Here is a 15,595-nt window from a genome sequence, read left to right as displayed (position 1 = left end):
GCAAACAGTAGCATACGTAATTTACTTTGATATCCGTATTTTACTCAGGCAATATATCTTTGAGACCTTGCGCGAAAGTAAATAGTTGACTACTAGTTGACCGCAGAAGCGAGAAGGCTACGCCCCCTCCCCCCCCCCCCCCCCCAAATTCCACCAAATCGCGTATGCGCCAGCTGCCACTCGCCGGATGCAGAACAATAAGCGCTCCAAAACAAAGAAAGGCTTAGTTTCAGTCCAACTTCCAGTTGACGCTAACAACAGGAACGCTCGTACCGGTAATACAGCACGCATCCGAAAGGAGGCCCACGTCCCCCTCCCCTCGGCCGTCCACACACACGTACAGTGAACCGCAAAAGTTTCCGGGACACGGTTCACCCTGCAAATGTGAGTTCCTGCACGGTTAAGGCACGGCACTTCTAATTTAATTAATCACTGTGTAGGTGGCGAAGGCTACTGCAGACTGGAACATTTTAATTCGGGGCCGCGTGACCACGCTTGGCGAGAATTCAGCTTCTCGACAGATCCTGAGTCCCGTAAACGTTTCGCGGTTGACGGTATTCTGTTAGTACGTGTAAACGTCTGTTGCACAGAGGCTCACTTTACGCATGCGACGTTTCAAGGACAGGTTCAACTCTACGTTTGATGCATAGTGTACCGGGCAAGAGCACTAGTACCCGTACTAGCACTCACATTACACAAATCACTATACATTTGTGTGCACATACCTATAAGCAACAAGGATGTATAACGGTAACGACATGTCTTGTTGATATCGTTAACATTGTCGTGAAAACATCTATTTAATTTGGATCACAAAGAAAGAACTCCTTTACCGTATCATTAAAATTACATGACTGCCTAATGTTTGTGGAAAGCAAGTTCACACCTGTAGAACTTAAGCGTCGCTGGCCGTATGGTCATACTCTTTGTGACACATCAGTACCAGAGATTTCTTGTGAGAAGATGAGTGGCTCTTAGTAGTAGATAGTAGTAGATAGTAGAAAAAATATCCTGCTGCGTCTAGTTATCGAACGTAATAGTAAGCAGCGAGGCAATCTGCCTAAGTGGGATACTAGTATGACTTCACCGAAAAAAGACTTCTTGATGATGTAATAACGCTTGCGTAATTGATTATCCTCAAATATCTTTGCTGAAGCCATGCATACAAAGGAGTGTAAGTGTGCTTCCTTAGTAAATTCCCAGGTTTCAATGCAATAAGCTAAGTGAGAGTGAATGACAAAAATATGTAAGATTCTCAACGCTTCCAAATCGGATTGACTCCGAGCCTTCGTCAGATAGGAGCATGAGGAAGAGAGCCTACCATATAGCCTGTCGATATGAAGCTTCCAGTTAACAGCTGAATTAGCGCAGCAAGTGACGTTAGCACAGGAAGCATAAACACGCCGATTGCCACTTTCACAGTCATGATCACACAGGCGTCTGAACACCAGTCAGACTTCTGAGGCCGAGTATAACAGTAAGACAGAACTGTATACTCTCATTTTCATTTGTGTGCAGGTATTCACGGTTCGCGAATACCTTATTACCTACAATTTTCCTTCCTATTAGGTCTGTTTACCTACCCGCTCGTAATAAAACACGTACTAGAAACGGTTAAGTCCAATTTGACCAACTCTCACTATGTGTGCCGCGAATAACATCATTGGAATTCATGAAGCACAAAGTACGGAATGACTTGCCACTTCCCATAAATTCTGCTGAAAACTTTAGAACGTGACAAATACCAATTAGCTGCGGAAAATAACGTGCGCCATATTTCATTTATTTCTGTTGAGTATGCAATGCAAACGTTTATGCAATGTAAATACGAACATTACACAGTGCAATGTTCGTATTTGCTTTTTACGTTGTTTTGTCGTATAATTTGTGTGTTGAGATATACTATTTTACAGTATACGTGCTTTCTTTGTGTCTGGCATGCAAAAGCAGCTGTATTTGATATATCGTTAGCCTCTTAGATATGGGCCTAACTATTCTTGTATTAACGTATCCAATTCAGTAGAAGAGAAGGTATAGATGCGCTGATGGATCGAATAAGTACATCTGTGGAGCCGCTTCAGCATAACTTTGATCATGAAGTAGTCACCAGCTGACTTCAACGAATTCACTCCAAATTGTTGAGCATCATTTCACGTTTAGTGTTTATTTAAGTAACAGTCAGTGGAATTGGCGGGGCCGCCGGCGAAGCTTATGTTGCGGTGGCGTGCACTTTGGTGCGCATTCTCTCAGGCTGATGTAGCAGTTGCACTCTTCGCACGGTCCTCTCCAGCCAAATGCCTCGCACCTCCCGACAGTATAATTGTAGAAGAAAAGCCTCCATGGGGACGACGAGCATGATGCACGCGTAGTAGGCTTCCAACAATCTGCGTAAAAGCACGACCAAAATCTTCACGACAGAGATGACTATTTCTTTATTCACTTTTCCCGTTCTGGCCAATTTCATTTTTTTTAATATTCGAGAAGATGTCGGAGCATCACAAGGTATTCCATTGCTGCAATGGCCACCACCCTTGCTAGTAGTTTACGCATCACGTCCCAAATGTGAAAAACAATTGAGAAAATGTGCTGCGTAGTGTCACCCAAAAAAATGGCGGCATCCTTTCCGCTACAATGGCAAGGCTTTGTTCCGAAAGCACTCTAGCGCGAAAAGCAGAAACCTCGCACATTCTCATGTAACGTCTGAGCGAATTGATGTCTTTTCACTGTCCCTGATACCCATTAACGAATGTTCGCGGAAGTTCGCGTAAGCTCTCTTTCTTTTTTTGTCCTAGCACCCGTAAACGCTATTTTGCCATTCTGTTTCCTTAGTTGCCTTTCCAGCTCCCTGCATCATTAATTGTAAAGCGAAGCTTCTTTTGCGAGCCGCCCTGCGCCTCTCTTTCTGACCGTGGCTGCTGCCTGCTGCTGCTGCTCGTGCGTTCTCGCCGAATACCTCACACTCGGACGGACGGACGGACGGACGGACGGACGGACGGCCCGAAGGGTCGACTTGTTAGATTAGGAAACGACTTGTTTGGATGGTTAAAAATTGGATGAGGTGGCGCCACTGTGCTTGGGTTAAATAGGTGGGCGTTTCCTGAAAATCAAGTTGTTAACGCATTGTGGTGTCGTCTCCCTTCTGTCCTTGTTCGCTGGCTTTCCTTGTTCGTTCGATGCTTTCCAAGTCAGTTTGCCAACATGCCCAACAAATGGCGATGCATTAACCACATCACGAAAGCTTTGTCTTACATAGATTCCAACATGTACGTGTTTAAAGAGAGCCTAAAAAAAACTTTTTTTCTTCTTGAAAGGAACTCTCGTCAGCCGTTTATATAATATCATCTTTGTGCCTCCACAATTTTTCAATTTAAATTTTGTTCTGTCGTGTGCGTCTGGTTCTCGTTCTCGTCTATCTACTATCAGCAGATCAAAGAAGCCGCGCACCAATATCCGTTTAAAATTTGCCACTTGAGAACATGCGGATATGGGGTAGAAGTAATAAAGGTTGAAGCCTGCCTCGCTAAGTTAAGCTGCCCAGAAAACGAAAACAGATCATACAGGGCTAACAACTAGAAAGCTTTATTTCGTTGGAAGCAGTAAAGTACATTACAACCATCTCATCAAACTTCAAACAGGAACATTCGCCTAACGTTCTACAGCTCTGGTAAATTATAATCATGATAAAGCCACACGGAGAACTTTTGAAGTACAAAAGTCTTCCTTATTCTGTGATGGGCGTGTGACGTCAGGCCCCCGATGACAACTCAGTAGAATATTGTTTACTGGGAGATACTGACATATTGTACAGCAACCTTTCTAACCTCCTAGAAACATCAAAGGTTAGTACCACGTAGGTAATACGAAGCCAGAAAAAATTCAGTAATATAGCAGACCTCTTGGGTAGGCGCAATTCCGAGGCTCTGTAAAATAAGTGTATGTATAAAAACAAAGTCAATTTTTGCTATATCGTAACATTGCGCACTGCATTCAGCAACAGAAAAACCACACATGTGCTGAGAAGCTTGCAACGGTCGCTAATTAGCATTCGACATTGCGTATATGGCATTTGAGCACGGAACAAGTTATGAAAGTTGCTTCTTTAAAGTGTAAGAGGCTTTTGTAAGTACAGGGACAGATTATCTTAAAGCTTGGTATTTATTACACATGTAACCTGCCGAAGAGAAAACAACAAGCTTGAGTTCGTTTTTTTAAAACTCTACAATGCAGCTGCATATCCATGTCACAGGTTTCTTGGGCAATAACCACAAATACTAAAGCGATGATTTCATTGCACTACGACGCCCCTCCCCCCCCCCTCACCCCTTGCGCTCCTTTTCTCAGTTTCTCTGGTTTCCTGCTTGGCCTTTGATTCCAAGACGAGTAATGTGGACCGATCCCAGCGAAAATTTGTAACTGCAAACTGGACCGACCGCACATGATGAAACCAAAATTGGGCCAATACCAGAGACTCTGTATTCAATGGTGGGAACTTAGTGGGCCCGTTGGGACACCAGCGTACGATTTGTGTCCTTGCTAGGATATCAATGTGCTTCGAAGCGCCAGCCTATCCGGCACGCAGTGCAATCGCGAGTATCGTAATAATGCTATCACGTAACAGTCGTTCAGTTATAATACATAGAACTAGCCTATATGCTCTTTTTTCCTCAGGGTTTGACGTCGGTGTGTCACCGAGTAGATGCAGCAGGGCGTCTTTCACACAACTGTTACGAGGAAACGTAAAGCCCGAAGAACATTTACGGGACAGATGACATTCCCAGAAGACAAGCCTCAAAGACTTCGTGGTCGACCCCGTAGAGGGGGACTCCGGATTAATTTTGGCCACCTGGGGCTCTTTAACGTGCACGCAAATCACGGTACAAGGGTGTTTTCTTTTTTGGCATTTCGCCCACATCGAAATACGGCCGCCGCTGCCGGGACTTGACCTCGCACCTTCGGGATTAGCAGCGCAAAACGAAAGCCACCATACGGCATCACGGCGGAGGCGAGTAAGGTGTCCCTGCGAGTGTCTGAAGCAATCAACATGCATTGCTACGCTTAATACCCCTATGTGCATGCACTTTTGTTCGCGATGCATCCATCACCACTCGCAATATGACGCATTCGCCTGCGAGTCATCGCTGCATCCACATCGAATATCACGAGGCTCCGTGAACTCGTTTGCTTAGGAAAATGACTGGTGACGATTTCTCACGTTTGAAATAAAACAAAGTTCTACGAGTCAAATGTCTTCTTCCGCAAAATTGAGGTGAAACAGTTCTAGAAAGCTTGGCTTAACGCAGATGTTAAGTGAATCGAATCTCGTAACTTTATTTATTTCAACATACTCCCGCATGTTTCTCGTCGTTATTACAAGAACTAATGCTTTTCACATAGAATTTACTAGGCTAAAATGACTAATCATTTCATTACTTTTGTTTAACTCAAAATAGTCTTTTAACAAAAGTGGACGAGGCAGGTTATATCTGTAAATTTGAGAGCGGAATCACAGTTAATTGCCCATATTAGCGGAACACCATGTTCTCCACGTTGCCAACTTTCAATGCAAGCTTCTTTTCTCTTATTTTCGGAGTTGCATATATAAGCGAAGTCTTATTCCGGCAACATCATAGGGGCCTAAGTACTTCACTCTACTATTGGTGTTCGTCTATCCGTTTCACTACTATATATACAAAATTTTGCCCTTACTGCAGCGCGGTCCAGAGGAAGCAACATATCCGTTTCACTGCTATGCACAAACAATTTTGCCCTTACTGCACCGCGGTCCAGAGGAAGCAACAGCGAGAAAAACAGCAAGCACTGCACCGACAAGCAGAACGTTCATGTTCTTCTGCGCAGAAGGTGAAACAGCTGTAAATGCACACCACGCAATAGTGATTTTTTTGCTTAGATTCTGAGCTAGGCCTGCAGACATGCATTCGCAGAGCAGCTGTTGTTAGACAATGGCTTACGCGCGGTACACGTCGCGCGCGTGTCATGTTCGTTTCACAGCATACGCGGATACTGTAAACCAGCTAGCCTACTGGCACACCTTTCGTGCAGACAATTGCTGCTACCGAACGCGTGAGCACAAGTTCTTCACACCACCTCAGTATTGTTACTTAGTCATCGCATTTACGAGACATCCAGTCAGCTGTTGTTCTGCCCGAAGGTTGCACACGGCAGGTCAAACAAGGAGCTCCGCAGAACACGTTTTAAACGCGACCGCGTGATAAGGTCGCACTCACGATTGCGAAACCGAAAAAAATGCAGGATGCCAAAATTGTGTAAGATGACGTCGTTGAACTTGGCTGCGTAATGCCACATGGGATTTGCGCTCACTGGATCATATTATAGGGACCGTGAGTATCCAACGTCACACTATAGTCAGGGGCTCTCGTCTCATTGATGGCGTACCGTACCGTAACGGAGAACAGGCCAAGCCTGGGTATGAGTAGGCTGCCCAGCGCCGTCAGGCACGGCAGCAGCGAGAGGAAGTGTCTGAATACGGAGGTCCAGATTTGTAAATGTATATAACACCTCCACCAAGCGTGAATGCGGTTTTCGGTCAGATGGAGTCCTCGACGAACCGCACCCCTGCAAGAGCTCACGAAAGCTCAGGTGACACAGGCACACAGCGGCAGCTAAATGGCCGCCGTCTTACACAGAGAAATGCACACGTTCTTTGAACAACACAACTTTCACAACTTTTCGCCTCTTTAGCGGTATAGCTGCGTACGAAATGTATAGTATATAACTCTTAATTCATGTTTACCAGCCATGGTGGATTAGTGGCTACGGCGTTGCGCCCCTGAAATAAAATTCACGGGTTGAATCTTGACCGCGGCCACATTCCGATAGAGGGCGAAATGCAGAAGCGCTCATTTACTTAGATTTAGGCGCAGGTTAAAGAAGCCCAGCTTGTCAAAATTGATATGTGGTACCCCACCACCTCGTGCCTCACAATCATGCCTTGGCTTCAGCATGTAAAGGGCCAGAACGCTTTTTTTATTCGCCTACGCGTAAGATATAGATCGATAGAATCTAAAATTCTAATTCTAAAATAATTACTAAAATAAATATAAGGCCTTAAATGCATTAGCTACAGGCACACATGTGTTTTAGATCTTGTTCCAGCGTTCATTTTTTGTAAATGAATGAATACGAAACAAAGATTGATTGATTAATTGATTGACTGCTCCCGGAAAAGGGAGGTACCCTAACGCTGTTCCTCAGGACCATTAGTAAAGTTCTTTGTCTGTCTGTCTGTCCCTCTCCAGTTGAGCGTTCTCCTCGCCTCTTATCAGCCAATTAGATACGACAAGCCCCTCAGTGTAGGCAATGTTATTCGTTTTTCAAGCAAACAAAAGTGACCTCCGATGAACGAGGATAGTGTTTGATTGGTGTGTACAGACAACCCTGTGGGTGACCGCCCGGTGCTTGCGCCGGTGGTTACGCAAATTCGACGTCAGGAGATTGGTATAGAAACATATTGGAATAGTTTTACGTTATAGGGCCCCTGAAGTCGTTAAAGCATATGGTGGCTCCTTGATGGGTCGTCCAGTCTCGGGCGAGAGCACCAGTTGGTGCGCTGCACGACTGCGAGATTCCCGCCACCCCGCAAAAGCGGGGCTTGCCTCACCCTCCGTAAATGGAGGCCCACTTGAACCTCACGCGTCGGCGATGGGACGACGAATTGTCCGTGGTCAAGTCGAAGTCGCCGTCAAGCACCACGGCCGCTATAAGTTCGGAGCGGCACATGTCTGGCCGTAACGCAATCCTGGCACACCGTTAACGTTAAGCATCAGAATGATGTTACGACTGAGACGGCAGCAGACTTCGTGAGGGACGCTCGAGCGGTTCTGCGAACTGGCGGTGATCAGTAGTGACAAATAGTCCACAGCATCCTCGGAAAAGCACAGGACGCGTTCGGCGGAACTGTGCCCGTCTACTACTGCAGACACGATAGCCTGCGACATGCCGTTGTTATCGAATGCTGGCCGAAGCATGCGTAAAAGCACAGTAACGGCTCCCTGATTCTTGGGACCCCCACGATTAGCCCCAGCGTCGATCCAGTGCCGGGCGACGCCATTGAGAATAAATGTGCGCACGACATTCGCCATGTTCGCCGTTAGTTGATTCAAGGTCACGGGGTCACGTGCGAGTTTCCAGAAGTGCGCACCGTCTTCCTGGTGGCCACCCAGTGCCAGCAGGAACTTGACGTCGAAGAAGGTGAGGCTGTCGGTGATGTTCCTCAGCTGGTGGAGGCTGTGTCGCTGGGCAGCTTGGCTGTAGATGTCTACGTCATCGATGCCCGTGAACCGATAGATGACGCAGTGGCATGGGTCGAAGCGCAGTGTTTCGAATGTGAAGTCGAAGCTGGTGCCTGCGGTACTGTAGTCATATATAGGCTGCAGCGCTATGTGCATGGAGTTTCATGGCAAGGACCCTGGTGGAAACCAACGGCGCCATCCTTCCTTACGTTAACGCAGAAAGTTGCGCTGGTTGATGTTGATGCATTCGCTGAGACATCGTTACTAGCGCTAAGAAAACTAACGGGGGAATAAAGGTTGCGACCGAACAGAGCGCTACACCAACTGACAGGCTTTATTCATAAAAAACATGCAAGAAACCAACGTATGCTTCACCTGCCTGTCACGCGACGTCACAAAACCGCACAAACTCACCGCGTCAAAGTGACGTGTACGCGATAAAGATGCATTAATATGCCGAACAAAACTTAACTTTCTTCGGAATAGCCGCAGGCTGCCCCATTCCGAAAGGAATAAAAGATGGCTGCCGCCGATCGCTGAGACGCTGGCTACTCGCACCTGCCGGAGTGCATGGGCACCTGCCGGAGTACAGGAGTGCATGGGCATTTCGTTCATGCGTCCGTCTGCGCATTTATTTGAACATACGGTTGTTTTTGCAGCTTTTTTTTCTGAATAAAGCCTGTCAATTAAAGTCTGCCGCTCTGTCCTGTCCCAACTTATTTCTTTCGTTAGTCTTGCTAGCGCTAGTAACTAAGTCCGTCCTTATACGTGCAGTAAAATCAGGTTTTGACACTAGAAAGCAAACTAGAAAGATCAAAAAAACGAAAATCATGCTACTAAACAAGCTCTTTATTTCGTATGAAAAATATCTTCAACAAGGAAAGACAAAACATTTGGTAAGTTTTGTTTTACCCTTAGCAGTCCACAAATCTTAAAAATCACACACTATATCTGGGCAACTAGTAATAAAAATGGGGTCCAGTCCATTCTGTGAAGGTGGTTGGCCAGCGAAGCTGTGGCATCACCTGATCCAATGGACCAATGTTACATAGCCTTGAACTGGGTGCTGCCGAGCCTGAGCACAACGCCCTTGTAGATATCGACGTTGTTGTTCCTTTCGTCGCTCATCGTGTTCACGTTCCTTTTCGGGACTCCTAACTATGCGTCACCTTTCCATAGCTCTATGAGAACACAAACGAAACCAGTTCCTAGGCGGATTCTTCCTTTACATATGAAAGTGTAGCTACGCCACTCCCTGCTTAGTATGCTGCAGTTTACGCTTCCCGGGAACTACAGCTCATGAAATCGTAATCTTTACCGCAATACGCTTGCGGCGAACACTATGCTGCTGCTGCTGCTGTTACTGATGATGATGAAGATGATGATGATGCCTTATTCAATGGCACACGCACACTGTGCGGACAGGCCACAAACCGGGTGGTAAAATTATTTAGAAAAAGACAGGAATATAACCTAATTATTGAGGATGAGAAAGAAGCCGAACTTAAATGAAATTAAGTTGGAAAAGTAAGGCTAGTCTTGCATAATAAGGAATAGTGACATGAGCTCAACATTAGAAGTGCGTAAAATGAGGGCAGACGTTAAAATGGGTACGTTAAATTTTGAATAAATACATTATAATATTTTAACCGTGAACTTATGTTATTTCTACTTGAATTTTCTAAAGTAATAATTAATTGAAGAAGAAATAAATCAATCATAGAAAATAGCGAATATTAAAAAGGCCATCTTTTTGTGACACAAAGGAAACTATAAATGGCTCGGCAAGCGTTCCTGTGGCTGTATCCCAATACCATTGCTCCAAGTGAAAGTAGAACTGTACGGCATAAAGGCAGTCCTAGCTTTCGAACCAGAATTTCCAAAGGTCCTTTTCGTATAGTAGAAAACCGCCGACACAATAGTGAAAAATGACCGATGGAATCCAGCTCTTTGCAGGAGTAACAGCAAGGAGGTACCACCGCCACACCACAAATGTGCAAGTAAAAATTAAGTGGTGAAATACGGCAACGACCCATTGTAAATGATATCTCGAATTATGGGTTAGGACACGGTTGTCGGTTCCAATAATAATGCGCGAAAACGAGCTATCTGGTTCTTTTTTTCTTGCCCCCACGCGGCCGCGGATGCGCAGAGGCGAGCGCCATCTGGTGGCACTGCAAGGAACCCAGCAGGGATCGCGGCGTGCGTCTCCCGCTCTGATTGGTTGACTACCAACGGACACCACAAAGTGCATTGGGGGACAGCGGTATAGATTTTCGCTCTAAAAAGAGAACTTCGGCTAAGTAGCGCAGCTGCGCTGCCACCGAAAGATGCTGTATAGCATAGTGCACACCAGCTAAAGCTGACCACCTTTCTACATATTTTCGAACAAAATGTCCCTTTCCCTACACCGGCGCAGATGTACCACACGACAAATAAAATATGCATTTTTTAACAAAACAGTACGAATTGAAGATTTATTGCCGCCTACACCTCGGACATTTCCCTGCATAGTCAGGTGCCTTTGCTTGGGAATGAGAGCCACAGTGCGCAGTTCCTTGCTGTGGGCACGTGGCATCGTTTTCGTTGAAGAAGAAGAAACGCCGCCCTGAGCATCGCGCCAACGGTCGCGAAGTTCCACTAACGCTACCTGGAGACGCCCCTATGGAACAACTGCCAAGTAACCCAGACCTCTTCCGTAAAGCGCACCCAGCGTCTGAGCACCCACCTAAGCATTTGCAAGTCGTCACCGGCGACGTGCCAAATAAGCCATCGACAGCGACCCAGCAGTACCCGATGACGTTGTCTCCTTCGCCGCCACCAGTGCGCGAGATTGTGCTGGTGCTCAGGCCTCCAGCCCCTGCGAACCCCACCGAGAGTCACCGTCAAGCCACAATGCCACCAGCCGACCACCAGTTCCACCTACAACGTAGCCAGGTAGAAGAGACACCACAAGACGAGAGAGTATGCATCCAGCTCTGGGTGCTCTGGGCAGCCCTGACATTACCTCTCGTTTTCTCCATGTGGCTGTTCCTGGTGCCGTTCCTGGTCAACAGCAACACAACACTGCTGCCCGCTGAACCGTCCTTCGGGGGCGGTTCAATGCCCGTTACAATGCCCGCAACCATTCCGGCAGCCTGCCTGAAGCCCCTGACGATACCCGCGTTAATAGAGCCGATAAGGGTAAACCCCAACCCATCCCTTGGCCCCGCAACACAATCGCCGAGGCCTTTCTTCTGCCTTTATAGGAACACCGCAGTCCAGTTCAGCCGCAATTACCGCACGGCAGGTACCAACTTCGACTTCACGTTCGAGACGCTGCCCTTCGATCTATGCCACTACGTCATCTATTGGTCCGTGGGCATCGATAGCGGAAACATCACCAGCCGGCTGCCCAGCTTCGACCAGCGGCATGGCCTCCACCAGCTGAGGGACATCGTCGACAGCCTCGGGTTCTACAGCGTCAAGATCCTACTGGCACTGGGAGGATACCCGGAGGACGGGCCGCACTTCTCAAAGCTCGCCCAAGACCCTGTCACCCTCAACAGACTAACGGCGAACGTGGTGGACGCCATGCGCACTTTTCGTCTCGACGGCGTGACCGTGCACTGGGTCGACCCTGGGGCCAGTTGCGGGGGTCCGGACGACCAGGGAGCCGTGGCCGTGCTTTTGCGCATGCTTCGGCAAGTCTTCGATAACAACGGCATGGCAAAGGCCCTCGTGACTGCAATGCTCAACGGGCGCGATTCCGTAGAACGCCTCATGTACACTTCCAAGGAGGCAGTCGCCTATTTCCTGCTTACCGATCACGGCCAGTATCCAAACGCGTCGAGAAGACCCTCCGAACTCTGCTCCACTTTCACTGACAACACGGTCCTGACGCTGCGTCATTTCGTCAACAGCGTGCCAGGGCTGCGGCTTCAGCAGATATGCGCCGCCGAACCCATGGTCGCTTACGCGCGCGACGGTGACATCGACAAGACCACGGGCCAGTTCATCCCGTCGCAGGGGCGCAAGTTACGGTGGGCCCCCATTTACGAAGCTTGCGGCAAGCCCCGCTTCTGCAGGGTAGAGAGACTCTCGCAGTCGTGCGTCGTGCACTATGTCAACTGGGGCTTCCGCCCAAACTCGACGAACCTCCAGGCCGTCACCGTATACTTAAACGACCTCACCTCCACGTTGGCCGATCGATTCACCAGGCGCTCGTACCCACCGACAAACGGCGAGCCGTGCACCTTCGCCACGTTTATCGAGTGCGACAACTACGCCGGACAGTGTGGCAGTCGCTACAATCCGCATCTACTTGTGCGCCAGCTGTACTTCGGTACGTTGGGCACGTACATACAAAACGGGTCCATCCAAGACGCCGCACCGCTGTACGATCCAGCAAACTGCTGACTGATGCGCGGTTCACATTTCTTTTTTATTTTTTTTTTCGTCGCGCATCTAGTCAATACAGAGGTGTCACTGATGCCTGATTATAATTGAAAAGCGCTAGCCCGCCTGCAGAACTTTTTCTTCTGTCCCTTACACACTACACGACTCAGAATCAAGTTAAACTGCGAGAACTTTCATCTGTCCCGTTCATATCATTTCCCAGCCATGTCCGTATCGTATGGCTGCTGTTCGCCATGTTTAAAGCAAACGCTACTAATCCACCTTGGAACGCTCAAAAGAACGTTTTGTTGTGTTTGATTGTGTCGACCTAATTTTAATGCGGGTCTAGAACAACATCTTGAAATGACACTCCATCAGAGTAGCTAATAAAGCGTGAATCTACATAATCATGAGCACTACGAAACATTTATGTTGCATTACAAAGCTGCACAATAAAAATTGCTGATGTAGACAATCACACGTAATGCAACTGACAACATTGCCCACAACAGTGCTTATTTTCAACTTGTGCAGCGTAGAATCACATGCAGTGCTTCCGCACCGCAAAGGTGATGCTGTTGATATCAGAGAAGTTAAATATTTGTGCACTGCGCTGTTCGCAGCGCATTCCGAAACGAAAACTCCATATCAGGCAGCGGCACAGTGGGAGACGCCTACGCAGCGTCCGGACGAAGACGAAGACCATCTACGATGTTCGTCGATGAAATAATTGTGATAGGTTGTGCCGTTAATTCGATATTCATCATCATCATCATCAATAATTGCGATGACAGGTGTATGCACCGATAAGCACGGGATGTAGTAAGCGCAGTCAAACATTTCATATAACTTGTGTCGCAGTGGCACATCTCCGCTCTGCCGGATTGGCTGAGAATCGGCACAAACACGGTGGAACATTGTAAGTACTTAAAGCATGAGCTAGTTAGTGTGCGTTGACTGCCTGTGTCATGGAACCGCAGAGTGTAAACGAAGAAGGGCAGAATATACACTGTGGACGCAAGCGCCGATTCTCAGCTTGAACACAACGTACAATTGTACAAAGCCCAGAAAAGCTGCATCTGTACACGCACCGCTGATGCTTGCGCCGCAAATACGTCCGTTCATCCGAGTACGCTAGCATTTATTTTAAGTATATGCCTCTTTCCGAAAGTTCCTCGCCCTAGCACACATTCGAGGTGTGTGCGTAAAGTGCATCACGAGAATTTCACTACACAGACAGCGCAACGTTAATGGCGGCCGCTCGAGCGCCAAGAAAGGACGTCTACCTACAGTACGCTGCTTAACGCACACAATCCGCTTATAGGCTGCGCAATATCCAATATCTTTACGAACTTCCACTATGACGGTAAAATCGACGAGCGTGAGCGATCGCTTGCCGTAAAACGGTCCATATAGCAAAAGGGACAACAAGAGCTCGTTTTCGGAGCACATAAACTACAAAGTCGCCTACACTATACGTGCAGCCGGTTCGCGCTACGAAATTCACTCACGTAATCGGGAGGTATTGACGGAAAACAACTTTGATAAAGCTTACCGTTCAGTGTAGTTGGCGTGTGAAGCCACAAAGAAGAGACGAATTCACGTACACCAAGGTACAGGCAGACACTGCTGCAACAAGCGTTCAGGTGAATGCAAATGTCGTTGAGAATTCAAATTGACGGCGACAGATGGCCTACCGCCGTTACTGGCATGAAGGCTTTAACTGACATTGCACATGCTCAGTCGCTGAGGGCGACGAGGGCATGAGCGCTCCGAAAAGTTAAAGCGCTTTTTTTACTTTCTCTCTCTCTCTCTCTCTATATATATATATATATATATATATATATATATATATATATGAGTGCGAAATGCCATGAGTGCGAAATGGGTTGCTTTTCCCTTCCATTTTTCGGCTCTTGTTCTTTTCATTGAGGAAAGAAATGAGTTGGCGCGCTTTATTGGAAACGCTTAAGGCTACCGTATGGAGCAGCAGCACAAACTTGAATGTATGCACCACTTGTAAAAGCCGTTAGAAGGCATGTGAGCCGCTCGCATTACCGCCAACGACGATGAGTACCACAGTGCATTTCTAGCATATATGACGCACACATATGCTCGACTGCACAGGCCTGCGAAGGATTGGGTGGGTGTGCTCAAAGGATTTGGCACATATTTTAAGTGAACAAGAACCTTTGATGAATTTGTAGCGCAGAATATCAGTCAACGAAAAGCCACCCGATGTTAGTGATGCAGCCGAGATATGACGACAACGTAAAAAGTATCTGATAATGAGACGACATACAACGCGCACACATGCGCGACATCGGTTCGTCGCACACAAATTCCGCATTGTCAGCTAGAAACATTACGATTATCTTTGTTGTTAGCTAGATGCCTGTTTGGAATCCGTATCTCACTGAAGTTGACGTTCATAACATCTAGTATCACGACTGGTTCGGCGTTTTGCTTTCCTTATTGTACTGCCGCAACAGTCATGCTGTAACCGTGAAGACTCTCTTGGATTTTCTTAGAGCGACTACAGAGGTCATAAGATTTTCTCATTGACACTTTTCACTTAATTATTATATTTGAAAAGATGAATTATTAAGTGTAAATATATAATTAGGTGGAATACAAGAAATAATCTGAGTATCTCCTAACGACGGCAAACATCATTACCTTGGTTCTCTACAGCTACGTGGCATTCGCATATTTTTACATCTTGGCGCATGATAGTTGCCACACCCTCTATATATATTATCAAAACCGAACGTAAATGTTAATACAACTTCTAAGTAGCTCACTGAAGGAAGAGGTAATTGGACTTATTGTCAAGCTCTTCTCGGGAACATTACCTTGAGTTCCCCTCTAATTTTACGCTTGCACGTGATCACGTGCTTGGACGTGCAACTGCAAGTGCTAACGCGCGCAATGCAGTGCAATAATGT

At 47.0% G+C, this 15,595-nt stretch overlaps 1 long non-coding RNA gene across 1 annotated transcript; it reads right to left on the bottom strand.

The window, feature by feature from the left end:
* Nucleotides 1-2,144: 2,144 nt before the first annotated feature.
* On the bottom strand, nucleotides 2,145-5,879 carry LOC126544489 (uncharacterized). Its single transcript, XR_007602165.3, has 3 exons — nucleotides 5,707-5,879; nucleotides 3,894-3,920; nucleotides 2,145-2,384 (listed from the first exon to the last, which is right to left on the bottom strand). It is a non-coding gene; the product is annotated as an uncharacterized lncRNA (long non-coding RNA).
* Between the last annotated feature and the right edge of the window lie 9,716 nt (nucleotides 5,880-15,595).

This window comes from Dermacentor andersoni, chromosome 10 (genome assembly GCF_023375885.2).
Source record: "Dermacentor andersoni chromosome 10, qqDerAnde1_hic_scaffold, whole genome shotgun sequence".
Lineage (NCBI taxonomy): Eukaryota > Metazoa > Arthropoda > Arachnida > Ixodida > Ixodidae > Dermacentor > Dermacentor andersoni.
The sequence above is the reverse complement of the archived record's forward strand: the minus strand, read 5'-3'. Positions and strand labels throughout refer to the sequence as shown.